We start from the raw sequence: 14,457 nt of genomic DNA, 5'->3' as shown, positions 1-14,457 counted from the left end.
AGACATCCCGACCTCAGGGGCCGCTAATTACGGACGGGAGGAGGAACAGGGGAAGGCGGAAACTTCCCACACCTGTTAACGCCAAGGGAGATCGTTTACAAAGCGGACGCGAGTCACTAAAAATGGGAAACTAACATTTTTAGGTTAAAAAAAAAAAAGGCAGCCCGCACCTCAGCTGCTGACGTGTTGCAAAGCAAGTTTCAAACGTACCCTCAAGCACGAGGAACTTTTCTGTTAAATGATTCCTGGCAATGATTGTTTAACAAGTTCTTAATGAGCATGAACAAAGAAGGGAAATTTGGGCTTTCATTTAGAAAAGCACTGTTGACTGCTAGGCTGCTGTAGGGTGGAGTAAATTGCATTGGAAAATTACCAGAGATTTTGCGAAGCAGGTTAGGTGATAATCACGAATGGTTTAGACAGAGATAATCCTACCTGGAACATGAGTTGAACACGAATTCTTCAGAGATGCCTTCCAGCCCCGTGTTTTGATTCCCACGATATTTATGTGTTACTAATGTGTTACAAATGTTGTACCTGTGACAAACCTTTCACCACAGAAATATTGACACTGCTGCAAACAAAAACGCTTTCCCCCAATCAAGTAACCTGAAAATGCCTATCTCCACAAGTAATGTGTTATTTCTTTTATCAGAACAGGTCTTAATCAAATTTCAAGTTGAAAGAAATTTCAAGATATTTTTGTCTGTGCAGCTGAGCAGGATTTAAATTAATGAGAGACTTGCTACTACTGAAGGTTTCAATGCTCACCCTCCTTGGAGCACCTTGCTTGGATGCCATTCCTTGCCTGGTCCCTGGGTGAGAGCAGCCCTCGGGTGCAGCGGGAGGCAGGATGGGGTTTGCGAATCCCATGGGAGCATTCAGGAGCCAGAAGCTGGACTGTGGGGGCACGTAGGGCAAGCGCAATGCCTGCCACACTGCCACACGCACACACCACGTGGGAAGGTGACAAAGTGGGCATCTGGAGCCCGGAGATCTCTCCAGAAGAGTGCCACAGCCAGCATTTAGGTCCACTGGGGCTACTACAGCAGGGATGGTTAAATCTTAGTCTCTAGACATGGAGTCCAGCCATGTGTCCAGCCAGCAGAATTCAGATCACACGTGTGCCTCTGGGCTGTTTTACCATCAGTTCCTGAAGCTAGAAGCGGGGGCAGTACCCCAAGGATGCCAGCCAGCCCCACTCACAGGTCAGGACTGAGGTATGCGGGATCTCAGGGAGCCAGATCGGGGTGTGGGAAACAAATAATCCAGCCCGAGTCCCCGTGGAGAGCAGAACACGATGCAAATCACCCTCCAAAGCACCCATCAGAGCAGCAGCATTATCACCTCTGAGATAGTTTGACAGCTGCAAATCACCTGAATAAAACAGTTTCCAAGCTTTTGGTCCGGGTTTGGTTTGATGAGCAGTTCCCTGTGTCATCTGCCAGCCGGTGAGGCGACCCCAGTGTGACCTGGGAGGGGAAAGTCTCTGGGGAGGGTGTGACAATACACCTGTGACAATACAGGTGTCCTCTCTCCTGCTTCAAATAAGCCAGCGAGCTGCTGGCCAGGGCTCTGCGGCTGGAAAGAGCTCCCACAGAATTTATTCCTGTGAAAGCAGCGTAGTCACGGCACTGGCCTCGCAGCCCGGCACAAGTGAAGGGCTCAGGGAAGGTGGAAGGGAGAAGGGCACGGCGTGGCTGGAGCCCAGTGATTAGGTTGCACCATCCTGTGTCAGGAGAGAGGGCCGGGGACAGGCAGGGGAGGGGGGACACGCCAAGGGCTGCCTGCCACGAAGGAAGGGAAGGAAAGGAAGGAGAGGAAGGAAAGGAGGGAGAGGAACGTCAAGAAATCCTCGCAGGATCAGTTTCAGAGGCGTTTTACGTACCATTTCCATGGAGGACAGGTTCAACTCAGATGTTCACAGAGCTGCAAGGCCCAGTGTGGTAAATGGGTATAACCAAGGGCACGATCTTGCCCTTGGGGCTCTTTGTTCCTGCCTGGGGGTAGTCTCCTGCAGGCACAGGGAACCTGCTGCAGCACTGCTCCTGCCTTTCCATCCAGCAGCTCCTGATGGGGTCATGTCAGGGAGCAGCTGGTCCTGGGGTGCTGCAGGTGGTGAACCTGGTTGGGCTGAAGAACACTCACATCTGCTCTTCTTCCTCATGCTTTTCAGCTTCAGCTGTTGTCTTGCTGTCTCTTTTGACTTTGGCTTTAGCCAAACAGTTTTCCCTCTCTTTGGAAAAGCAGATCAAACCCTCTTGTGATGCAGCTCTTGTTTGGTGTTTTCCTGCCAGGAGACTGAGACCCTTAAAACACCTACCTTTTTTGTGCCATGGTATCAGCCATGATATGAATCAGCCTCAATGGGATTGACACTGAAGTGTGTTCCCATTCCCAGCTTTACTTGGTCAAGTTTCTGTGAGAGGAAAGAGGTAGTATAAAAACCAGTGAGTGGCTTTGCTAGCAGACACTCACCATGGAATGAAGCTCCTGAGCCTCTACCAAGAGCTTTTTTTTTTAAAAAAAATGAAGTTGGCAGAAACAGATAAATCCTTTTAGAGGCATTAGGACATGATAATATTTATTGATCAGCGTGCACCAACCCTGATTTATGCACTCTGGTACATTTTGCCAGTTGAGTCAAGCGTGATAATAAACATCACGTCCAGCAAGTGGATTAATAACGGAGATGTGATATGAGGGAAATTGGAACACTGAGGGAAATTGGAACAGTGTGGTATCTTCAGAGAGAAAGCAGGATGGCTGGTACATAATTTAAACCCAAAGTGAGGTGTTCTACCACAGACAAAAGGCCAGCAGCTCTCTGCTCTGCACAGTAATGGCCTAGCAGGTCTCTGCTTCAGCTTTCTGTCCATTTCAAGAATCCCTAAGGGCAACTTCCCTGTAACTACAGCTGGCAGAAGGGAGACCTGGAAACATTTGGGTACATGGAAATGAAGTACTTGTTTGTCCCTTTCTGTAGGAGCCTGAGATTGCAAAAGCTTTCTTTGGCCCAATCCCAAAGTTAGAGAGTATTGAATTAATCATCACTGCCAAACTGAGTTGGATGCTATTGTAAAGTGTCATGCTGATTGTATCAAATTGTTTTAATTTCTATCACATTTAAATAGATTTAACCATATTCAAAATTAAAATGCTGTTTCAAAACGAGTTCTTGTTTTGGGTTGGAGGGAAAATGTTTGCATAGAAAATATCAAATTTGTAAAATTTTTGTGTATTTTTAATTCACCTCACCATATCTCCTTTTAGTTTCAATACCCATTAAAGGTCACTTCCTCCTGCCAGAACCCCTGTTTGAAAGAAATGCAAGAAAGCCCCGAATCACTGGAAAATCCCAAAGTAACTCCATCAATTACAGCAATGGACAAATTTTATAGCTACTAATAAGAACCTAGAGCTGCAATGCTGTGATCAATAAGAGCTGCCAGTTCAGGTGGCTCTGATTCGGGTACGAGATCAAGTTACAAATGCCCAGTGTTTGACTGCCCCCATCCCTCTGTTTACATTTATTTGTAAACATTTGTTTCTTGTCAGACCGATGTTACCATTCAAGGCCATAAAGTGGAATTTTTTCCTGAAGGAAGGGGAGCAGCTGCAGCATTTCCCAGCTCTGGTGTAGCATGAGACAAAATGCACAGTGCTTCACACTTCACCCACCGTGGGGTGGGGAGGTAAATAAAGCAGAGAGGACACCCTAAACCCAACTGACCACTGTGTTCCTACACAAATAAAGGTCATTGTAAGCCTTTTGTTCCTCCTCTGGTCCTTAAGGATATTTGCTGTATCACAGCACTTCATGACTCTTCAGATGTGAATCACTCTTTACTTGGAGGCTATTTGGAAGTAAAATACATTTAGGACTGTAAACGTAGATGTGAAAGTCCATTTTCAAAAAACATGCCTGGCTCATTATTGTTATAAATCTGTATTGTGATATTGGCATTCGCAAGTATTAAGATGAATATTATATGTTAAATACTTTTTGGCTATGTATGTACTTTTTTTCTTGCTAACAAGTTTTAAGCTTAAAGGAATCTCCTAGGTACAAAGCAAGGAAACCCCAGAGGGCAAAGACAGTGGGGCCCAAGCTGTTATCAGCGGAAGAACAATAGAGCCCAAGCTGTTATCTGAAGCCAGGACCAGGCCTTGGCAGCAGGGGAAAGATATGAAGCCCAGCTGCCCTCAAAGGAAGGATGAGGGGCCCAGACTTATCAACACTGACCATTTGCAGAAGAGAGGAAACCAAACTCAAAATAATGCTCATCAGCAAGAATAATGATGACCAGCAAAAATAGTGCTGAACAGCAGAAATAGAAATCATACAGAGCATGTTCTAAATAGGCAGAACCAGGGAGGGGACATGCTAAATACTTCTTGAAAAAGTTTGAATATGCATCAAACCCTCACAGCAGGATGGGATAAAAAGGGTGTTCCCAAGATACCAGGTGTGTTCCTGGCAACGTACCAGGACACCCGACCATTTTAACCCTTTGCTTTATTTTCTCTGTCTCCTAATTGTCTTTTTGTTTATATTAAACTTTTTATAATTTATTAAGTGAATCTCGTTTTTAACATTATTGTTGCAGGGCTGCTCTTCTAAGATGCTAATGCAAAAAAAAAAAAAAAAAAAAAAAAAGATGATCTAGTCTGAGTGCTGGAGCTTTGGGGAGTTGGACATTTTCATTTAAATGTTTCTTCTTGAAGGAGGTGAACCATTTTGATATGAAACCTGTACCAGTATGAAAGGTGTGGCTGTCTGAGATTTCTGAGCCACCAAAACTAGTTTGTGAAACAGGCAAAAATCCTCAGGTAGAGGAATAGGCATGGGTACATTGCATGCTCGTCAGCTGGATCACAACAATATCATTTAACAGAGGTTTTTTTCCTACTTTGTGTGTTGCAAGGGGTTTCATGCTTGTCTGGGTGACTTCCAGCAGACCTGTCTTGTTTTCCTGTTGGTGGCATCCCTCCTTAGTTCCACTTAGGTCTGCTCTGGTTTGGCTGGGCAGAGCTCCAGACCCCAGAGCCAGAGCCCAGAGCCCAAATCTCAAGGATTAGCAGATGATTAAGCACTGACCTTGCCAGGTACTAGAGGTGCTGTATGAGCCAAAAATCCCACAACACTTACTCAAAGCAGAAACTACTCATCCCCAGAGAAATTTATTCTGCTCTGGGATGGGGCATGAGAGCAGGATCAACAAACCCATCAAAATACCAGGAAAAAACAGGTCCACAGAAGATTTTCACTCCCCCTGAGACAACCAATGCCAGCACACAGCGCTTACCAAGTTTAGAGTAAGTATTTAACCAGTGAAATAGAGACCTTTTGTTCACACACAGAATTGCCAATGTTTACTGAGGTTTTCCTGGTTTCCAGCAGGCTGTGGGTGGCTGAGTTAATTATGGAACATTTTCTGCAACTCATCCTCAAAGCTTAATGGTCTTTCAACAGCCCCAACGTCCTTCCCGGGCATTGTGTCAGGTTTAATTTTGTTTGCATTCCATTTGAAAAGCAGAATTGGTAGCACGGGTGTAATATTTGCCATTACCTCTAATCATTCATCCTTAGCCACCCCTGGACTGATAAGGAGCAGGCAGGAAAACCAGAGTGGTTTTCCTTGGTAGCCATGGAGTCGGTAAACATGGCAGGACTGTGGGCTCTTAGTCCTGACCAGTGCCTAAGGTGTGTGTCCACCTGCCAACAGGCAGGGCTGCCTTAAGCCCAGAGGAGGAGGGAAAACACCCTTGCCTACAGTAGCAGGGTTGGATTCAGGATTAATCACACTGCCACGACTGGGAAGTGCAGACAGGGAAGACAGGTACTCAGTTTTCCTGGCTGAAGAGCCTGGAGCAGGTGCAGCCTTTGGGCTGGTGGAGGAGACTCCTGCTGAGGGGACCATGGCTGTGCCCTGCCCGGTGACACAGCAATGTCCATGTTTTCCCTGAAGCTGCCCAGGGCTCACCCGCCACACGCAGCTCCTCCAAGAGCTGCGACAGTCAGGAGCCTCCATCAGTGCTGCGCAGTTTTGCTTTCCCTGGCTCCAGAGAGAAAATAACAGCCAATCTGCAGTAGGTTAACCAAAATAAAATGAACCTAAAATTGAAGCTAAAGGCAGCAGAGCTCTGCACAGTGTTAGTGGTGTTTTGGGGATGGTCAGCTGGAGAGGCCGCTCTTGTGAGTGCTGTGCTAAGGCGAAGTCCAGAGGATCTTTCCCAAGCTGTGCTTTCCATTTCCAAGGGAAGCACAGAAACTCACACTCTCCCCAAGTTTCCATCAAGTCAGTCGAATGTGCCAAATGCCAGGATGAGCAGGGGCTGCAACTCTGATTTTGTCTCTGATGGAACACCTGGCCCTGGGACCAGCGACAGTGGGGACTTCCCTGCAATGCATCAGCACTGACAGCCCAGATCTCCCCCCTTGGAGCCATCCCTTGCTGTGGGCAGAGCTCCTGTGCCAGACTCTTTCCAGGCTTTGTACTCTGAGTAAAGACACCTAAAAAAGGGCAGCTCCAGCTCTTTCCAGAGTGGCTGAGCTGGGAATACTCCCAGTGTGGGTAGCAGGCAGCTGCAGCATGACCAGGCTCGTCTCTCCTGGTGCATTCTCCCCCTGTCCTCCCTGCACCCTAAACACTTCCAGGGCTGCTCTTCTCCAGCCAGAAACACCACAGGCACTGGGCAAAGCCTCTCCTGTGTTTTACAGTCCTTCTGCTCTGTTCAGCTCCAGGGCCAGTGCTGTGGCCAGGTATCGCTCACGGCCTGTGGCTGATGCTCCTGCCCAGGGCACAGCCACCCTTCTGCTCCTACAGCTGGAAAAGGCCCTGTCAGCACCCCTGGGGAGGGAGAACCATCCAAAAACCACAGTGCTGCTGCACAGGTAACCACAAGAGCACCAGGACAAACAACGCCACAGAGACCTGCAGGGAAGGGAGGTATAGCAGCGAGGCTTTGCCGAGGGCAGGGCACAGGATCTGTGATCTGCCCTCACACACACAGGTCACCTGCTGCCAGCCCCTTCTTCACCCTGCAGGGAGCTGCAGACCCCTGGGAAGCAGCTCCCAACAGAGCAGGGAATTAAAGCAAACAGGAGCTGACCAGGGGCAGCCTCTCAACATTCCAGGCTGCATACCATGACAGCTCCAAAGGGGCTTCCCAGTGCTCTCCCTGGAGTGGCTGCCAGCGTGCCAGGAGCAGGAGCCAGTGCTCTCAGCTGTCAGAGTCACTGTGCCCAGAGATGTCCTTACATGCTCCACTAATCTGTAAAAATAACAGTGGAGAACTGTCCTGCACTCCTGGGGCCTCGAGGACACCTGAGACATTTCAGGGACAGGGGCATCTTTGATTGCCTGCTGTTAGCGTCCAAATTTTGTACACTAAGGATTTATCTCAGGCGCTGATGGCTCAGTGCTAGATGCAGGTTTGTGTCCTGGCCACAAGGTCTAGAGGTGTGATTTCAGCCACCCTGAGGCATTGACTTGTTTCCCCCTAGTGGCTACCTTCTATTTTTTCCCCCAATAACTCAACCAATCAATAGGATTATCACAGTACAAAATAATATATGCTTGGATTTGCACAACATATTTGGATAATCTGGCTAGGGTTTGGCCTGTGTGCCCTGAGCTCCTGCGGTCAGCACAAAGCTGCTGCACACCTGCATGATGCACCTGGCTAATTCTGCTTGTTCTTTTCCACTCCAGAACCCAGCTCTCCTTATTGTTCCAGCAGGATTCTGTGGGGTAACACCACTCACAGGAGTCTGCTCAGGGAGTTGGTCTGCTTGCTCCATACCCCTCTGATCTTGCAAGAGCACCTCCTCCTCAGCATCCCTGTGTGTCCAGAGGGTATCCCAGGTGCAGGGACAGGACATCTCCTTGCACACATCTTGGTCCTGCACAGGATGCTGCCCCTCAGCCCTTCCCACAGCTCCCAGCTCTGCAGCTCCAGCTGTCCCCCCTGTCCCACCCCGCAGGAAAGTCACAGGGCTCCTGGGGAACGCAGCCAAGGAGTTCCATGGCATGCCCCAGGTGATTCTGCCTGTCCTGCCACAGGAGGCAGATCACTTCACCTGCACAACTTAATGGCAACTAATGATGGCATGGTCCACTGGCTGCTTGGTCAGGCTGCCCCTTCCAAAGGCCTTGGAAAAACACAGGGTGTTTGGAACAGCAGTGGTGACTTCAAATGCCTGCCTTGCAGAGCTTTTTGTGGTGAAACAAGTGCGAGAAATAAAAAAAACACAAGCAGAACCCCAATGTAACAAGGAACAACAGCAAAACTTTCAGCTTCTTAATCCTAAAATACCTCCCCCACTTTTAAGAAAGAGCATTTTTTTCTGAAGAAAAATTAAGGAAGGGCTGTGGGACAAAAAGGTAGAAAAGGAAAGCCACTGACTCCTGTGTGCCTGAGAGTTTTTTTCCAGGATGTGGATTTTGAGGGTTGCTGGGTCTCAGCCTGGGAATCACAACAAAATGCAGGGAATTGGCTCTTCCTGCTTTGTTCTGAGAGTGGGGAATTATTTTAAGGTCACTTGCATGGCTTGTAGATCCCATTTTCTTCTCTCTTCTAATGGTGCCAGGGGGATCACCTCACCCAGGAACATGAGACCATCTGGAAAATATCATCCAGTGCATTACTCCCTGTGCCAGAGGGATATCTATAGATAAAGTAAATCATGTTGTCACGATCCAAACAAATAAGGAGAGGCTGTAAGGCACTGGAGTGTGTCCTCCCTTATCTCTGTGCATGGCTTTGCCCCAGGAGGGGCCACTGGGATCTTTAAAGTCCCTTCCAACCCAAACCATTCTATGATTCCAAGATCCTTCCAAATTCATCCAGTTTTGGAGAGCAGGTGGGAGCAGTCAAACCAGTCCCTCACAGGACCAGGTTCCCCCTAAGTCCCTTGCCCAAACCTGCTCCATAAAATTCTATAATGCCCAAAAGGGTGTTTGTTTTTGGCACAAAATAAAATCATTTCAAAGCAGTTTCTTACAAGAAGTGAAACCCTTCCCCTCAGCTGAGTAGCTCAGGTTATTTTCACTGTTTGGATCTAACCCACTGAACAAAAGACTGCCTTTGCCTTTGGAAAGGAAAATCCATTGGGTAAGTTCAGGCCAGCTTTCATTACAGGCTTCTTAAATTTATTCATGGAAAATTAAATATTCTCTTTAAATAGGAAGATAGGTACATATATGTGTCTCCAAAGTGGTTTCAGGCTCCTAATTTGTAAACTAATGGACACAATTCACTTTGCAGCACTACCTAGAGTGGCTCCAGGGTGTGATGTTATTATGGTCGTGGAAACTAAATGAAGAGCACGTGGCTGACCTTTCCCAGCTCAGGTCTGTCTTCCCAAAGGAAGTGTACAGAATACCAACCATCTGGTTTATCTTGCATTTCCTTTCCATTGGAGGTTTATCTCATCATTCCCAGGATTGTAGGAAATCCTGTTGCAACACAGCCTCTTCTTGTCCACTGCACCTGTGCTGGATTCACAGAATAGAACATTCCCAGCTGGAAGGGATCCACATGGATCCTCAAATCCAATTGAGGGAGGGAAGTATTGGGTTTGGGGCCCTTGGGATGTGGCACTTTGCAAATGACAGAGAAACAGTGATGAACCCCAAGCTGGGGGACATAAAGCAGGTAGCAGAGAGGAGAGGTGGGAGAAATGTTCCCCAACAGTTTTGAAGTTTAAGCAGGCAGCAGAGTTCTATAATATGGATGTCCTCACGTTTGTTTGTTTGTGGCTTTTTTGGGTTTTTTGTTCCTCTGTATTTTGCACTACTTTTCCAGAGCAGGGCAGTACCTTCAACTGGAGAATAACAAAACAGTTATAAGTACTTCATCTTCTAAAACTGGGCCTGCACCTTTCATGTGCTTTGGGCTGACTGTTGAGATGCAGCAGTTTGTGGACTGTCAGAAGGAAGATGTTGGAATTGAGAAGAAAGGATTTACTCCTTGGTATTCAGTTGTCTGCAGTTAAGAAAAAGAGAAGCAATTATGAGCAATTCCAGTGCCTGACCAACGCACAAAGCTAGCCCATCTCCCTGGGATCCACATTCTGTTCTGCTGACCCATAGCTAGGTGTCAGATTCAAGAAGCTGGAGTCTTTGTTCTTTTTGGCAAAAACCTGGACTTACCATAGGCATATCCAGCACTTTGTATTTCTGCTGGGTGATGAAATGACAAAAGATTCTTCAGGATTTTGTATGGAGCTCCATCTTCTCCTACTCTGCAAATGAACTTGGTCCAGGCTCAATGTATGGATGCAGAAAGATGCAGGAGAGCAAGGAAGAGCTGACACCGAATGTGTCCAGTAGATCCCACCACTTCCAGGAGGTGCTTGGCACAAATTCAAGCATTATGCTGTATGCTCAGAATTCCAGTTTTCTCTCTTTTGAGTCTTGCAGTCCTGAAATGGAGCACCTTCCCTACAACCAGCATGGAACACACCTGTAGCTCCAGTCATCTTTCTCCTAGGGAACCAGGGTGTGGTCATGGCATTTGTGTGCTGCCATCTCACAGCCTTGACAGATTTTGGGCCCTGAAGGCTCTTTCCACATTCTCCAAATAGATGGAAAAGCAAGAATTCATGTATTTTGATAATGGTTAAATACAGCTTTCTGATACTATGTAAATAATTTTGATGCTTAGTCTGTGAGTTACAGACATTTGTAAAAAACTTCAGCGTTTCATTCCAGCAATCCTATCAATATGAAAGCATGTGCATTTCAAAACAGGTCTTCTGTGTGGTAGCTACATTAAAAATTAAAACTACTGTGTTCTGCTTTATCAAGCCTGTTTTTTTTTCCCTGTGGTTTAGTTCTATTCAGTCAAGTTTAGTCTGATTTTTAAAAGACTATTGTAGAGCTTCAGTGTTTCAGGCTGCATGGTATCAAGAAATACTTTATTAGAGAGGACTACTCTTTGGAACTTCAGTCATTGGAACATTCTTCTCAGTCCTAGCTTTTAACAGCTTGTTTCTATGAAATGTAAATTTCTACCATTGGGATTTAGCATGCTTTATTTGTTCAGCATATGAACCATAGGTACCAGCTCAGTGAATAAACAACTCTTTTCTCTGTAGTTTTTTCCACCTTCTTGAATCTTACTGCATTTTAGTCTTTAATTCCAGCTAATTTTTCTTTTTAAACAAACAAACAAACAAACAAACAGCAGGCAAAATGACATTTCCTTGTGGGGCACATTTAGAATGTATCCATGTTATCAGAGTTGTGGGCGTGTGTCAGTTTCTACAGGAGAAAAGATCCGGTTTTTGCCTCAAGATGACATCGATTTACTTGAATGGAACCGAGTAAATTTCCTTTCTGAATCCCTCTAAAAAAAATGAAATTATGTCCTGTGAAGCTGGGTTAGCCCAGGCTTAGACATCAGGCTGCAGTTCACAGGATGGCCATACTGTACAGGAATCACCAGGGTGTGTTCCACAGCTAGAGCAGGCAGAGGCCCACATCTTTTTCTTACTTTTTCCTTCCTCTCCTTTTTTATTTGTCCTGCACCATGACATTATTTCTTTGTACATCTCACTGTCCTTTTGCCTGTACCTGTCTGCATCTGCTGATCAGTCCTTCTCCCTCACTGCACTCTTCTCTTTATAACCCTCTGTCGTGTTCCCCATCCCTCTCTCTCCATCCCCCCACACCCACTTGCCATAGACATTTTCTCTCTCTGTCCTTGTTTCCCTCTTTGTCTCTCTCTATCCCTCTGTCTTTCCTGAGTGTTTACCACTCTTTTTATTTGTCCTTCCCCATGCCTCACTTACGTTCCTTTTTATTCCCTGTTGCTCTGTCCTGCTCCCTGTGCCATTGTTTCTCACTGGATCCTTCTGTCCTGTTCCCTGTCCCTATTCTTTTCTAATCCCTCTCTGTTGTGCTGCTCATCCCAGTTGTTTTTATTTCACCACCATCCTGCACCCCATTCTTCCTTTTCCTCTTGCGTCTTCTCTACTCCCACCCCCGGTTTCTGCCTCTCCTCCTCGTCTCTCCCGGTGCTCCCATCCCGCTGCTGGATAGCTCCGTGAGCTCAGATTGGGATCCTGCTGCTGCCCTCTGGCCATGGGGCAGCCCCCAGCCTGTGACACTGAAACTGGACTTCAAGGTCCCTCCCAACCCAGGCCACTCCATGATCCATGGTAACACTGCAGTATCTCCATGTGAACGGAGCAAAGTTTATAAATATAGGGATGTTTTGATAACACTCAGGTTTTGTTGACATTTCTATTAATGATTGTTAAATCATGTGGGGAGAAAACAGGACAGGAAAATGGAGTTCATCCACACACTTATTTTTAAAATTTATTTTTTATTTATGCTTATGCATATACTTATCATGTTTATATAGATATGTGTATTATTATATATATGTTTATGAAACACAATCTTTATGAATCTTCCAGGCTCTGGGGAGATTTACATCCTCAGAAAATGATGATTCAAATACACATCATGGTTTGCATTAGTGTAGTGTGGGGTGTTACTATTACCTAAATGGGTGCTTAAAGTGAGATACCTGCTCTTACACCTTGTTCAAAGAGGGCCTAATTCTAGGAAATAAAACTGTCCATCCCACATGAGTTACAAATTTCTTCAGTGTTGTGGTGTCGTCCTTTGGTTTAATAAGAGTGAGTTTTCTTGTGGTAGTGATTTAAATAAAACAACTGCAAACTATTGGCATAATTTAGCTCCACTTTACAGCATTTTTGAGTTGTCATCTTTTGATATGGTCTTATTCTCTCTGAGCAAATTTTATAATAATTACAGTAGCTGTTTTTACAGTATTGAACACTTTTTTTCTTGATTCCTGTCAACAGTGACTTCTCTCCTCCTGTACCAGCCCATGTGATGTTTTATGTGGTGTGGGCTGGTTTGGATTTTTTAAAGAAAATATTTGTGGCCATTTTTGTCCACACTGTCTCTGCCTTTTACTAACATTTTCCAATTAATCAAATCTTAAGTTCATACATTTGTGAAATATACACAGTTATGCACAGAAAAAAAATTAATTATCTTTGTAACCTGAAAATTGTTTCATGTTAAATCCCTCTTGCTCTTCATAATTACCACGTCTTTCACCTTCAGCACGTGACCTTTTAGCACCTTATTTTTAGATACCTTTTTATCTGCTTCGTTTCTTTTAATATCAATATAATCTTACAAAACTTGCCCAGAATCTACTGTATTACTGTGCTTGTGAAACTCTTGTGCATGTAACAATGGACTCAATTTGTCAGTAAAACCTTGTTCCTATAGAAAACATTTGGCACTGGCCACAAATCCAAAAGCCCCAAATCAAGAAGCGCTTTTCATTGCCCAGCTCTCTGCCTTTCCCCACATTTCAGTGATTATTGAAGAGCACCAGCAGATGGGGCTGAAATGCTGCCTCCTGGAGCACTTCCAGCACACAGAGCGAAGATGAAGAGAGGTGGGAAATGCTGAGTTTGAGCACCAGGTTAACTCCTGCTGTCCGGTGAATTTTTCAGAAGCGGATGCGCTGCTGCAGGAGGAGGCAGGAGGCAGAGAAGAGGCACCCAGAGCTGTTGATCTGCAGCAGCTGGTGCCCCTGGGGGGTGTGTACCACATCCATGCCCTGCAGCTGCCGCCCCAGGCCCAGGACGTCGGGGACTGGAGCATGGTGGAGGTGAGGGAGGAAAGGGATCGGCCCCTGGTGCCCTGGCACCCCTGAGGAGCCGCTCCTGAGGTTTGTCACTGCTGGCACACGCACTGGACACGACTTCTGGGCGGCAAACCAACGAGACGAGGTTTGCAAAGCATCAGATTTTCACGTGTGAAAGGTAGAAGCACGCTGGTACCAAAAGCACTGCTGGTTCAGCTGCAGGCTCTTCAGGCTGGCTGAGGGCTGCAGTCGCTGTGTTCTGGTTTCCTCTAGTGCTGAGCTACCCCACAGGTTGCACTGTGACGCTGGAAACTTTCAATAATCGCAATTCCCAATAAGCCAAACTCAGAGAGCAGCACTGTGGGCAGGGGAGCAGCCCAGGATGTTCATTCCCAGCCCCCTGGGCCCTTCCCTCTGACACTGGGAGTGGAATTACACCTGCTTTTGCCTCCCAGCTGCTCCTGGTTTCTGAGGCTGTGCTCTGTTAGAAAGGGCTGTGCCCACACTGGGGCACAGGAAGGGTTCCAAGGCCTCGTGGTAGCTACTCTTGTACTGCCTTCAAAGTTGTACTTGGAAATGTGCAATATTAGTAAACCCTTTGAATGGTGCATTAAAAAACTCTGCAGTAGTTAGATGAACTCATATAAAAAATCCTGCATTTTCTGCATTTTCCCTTCTCTATCCTTTTCCTGTCTTGCCAAAGCTGCTGGATGTTGGATTGGAGGTGTATCCATATTCCCCAGGAGAGGCTGAAGATGGCACACAGTTTGCAGTACAGATAACCCTGAAGCTCCCTGATAATGT

This window comes from Parus major, chromosome 1A, assembly GCF_001522545.3.
Source record: "Parus major isolate Abel chromosome 1A, Parus_major1.1, whole genome shotgun sequence".
Classification (NCBI taxonomy): domain Eukaryota; kingdom Metazoa; phylum Chordata; class Aves; order Passeriformes; family Paridae; genus Parus; species Parus major.
Note: the sequence above shows the minus strand (reverse complement) of the source record.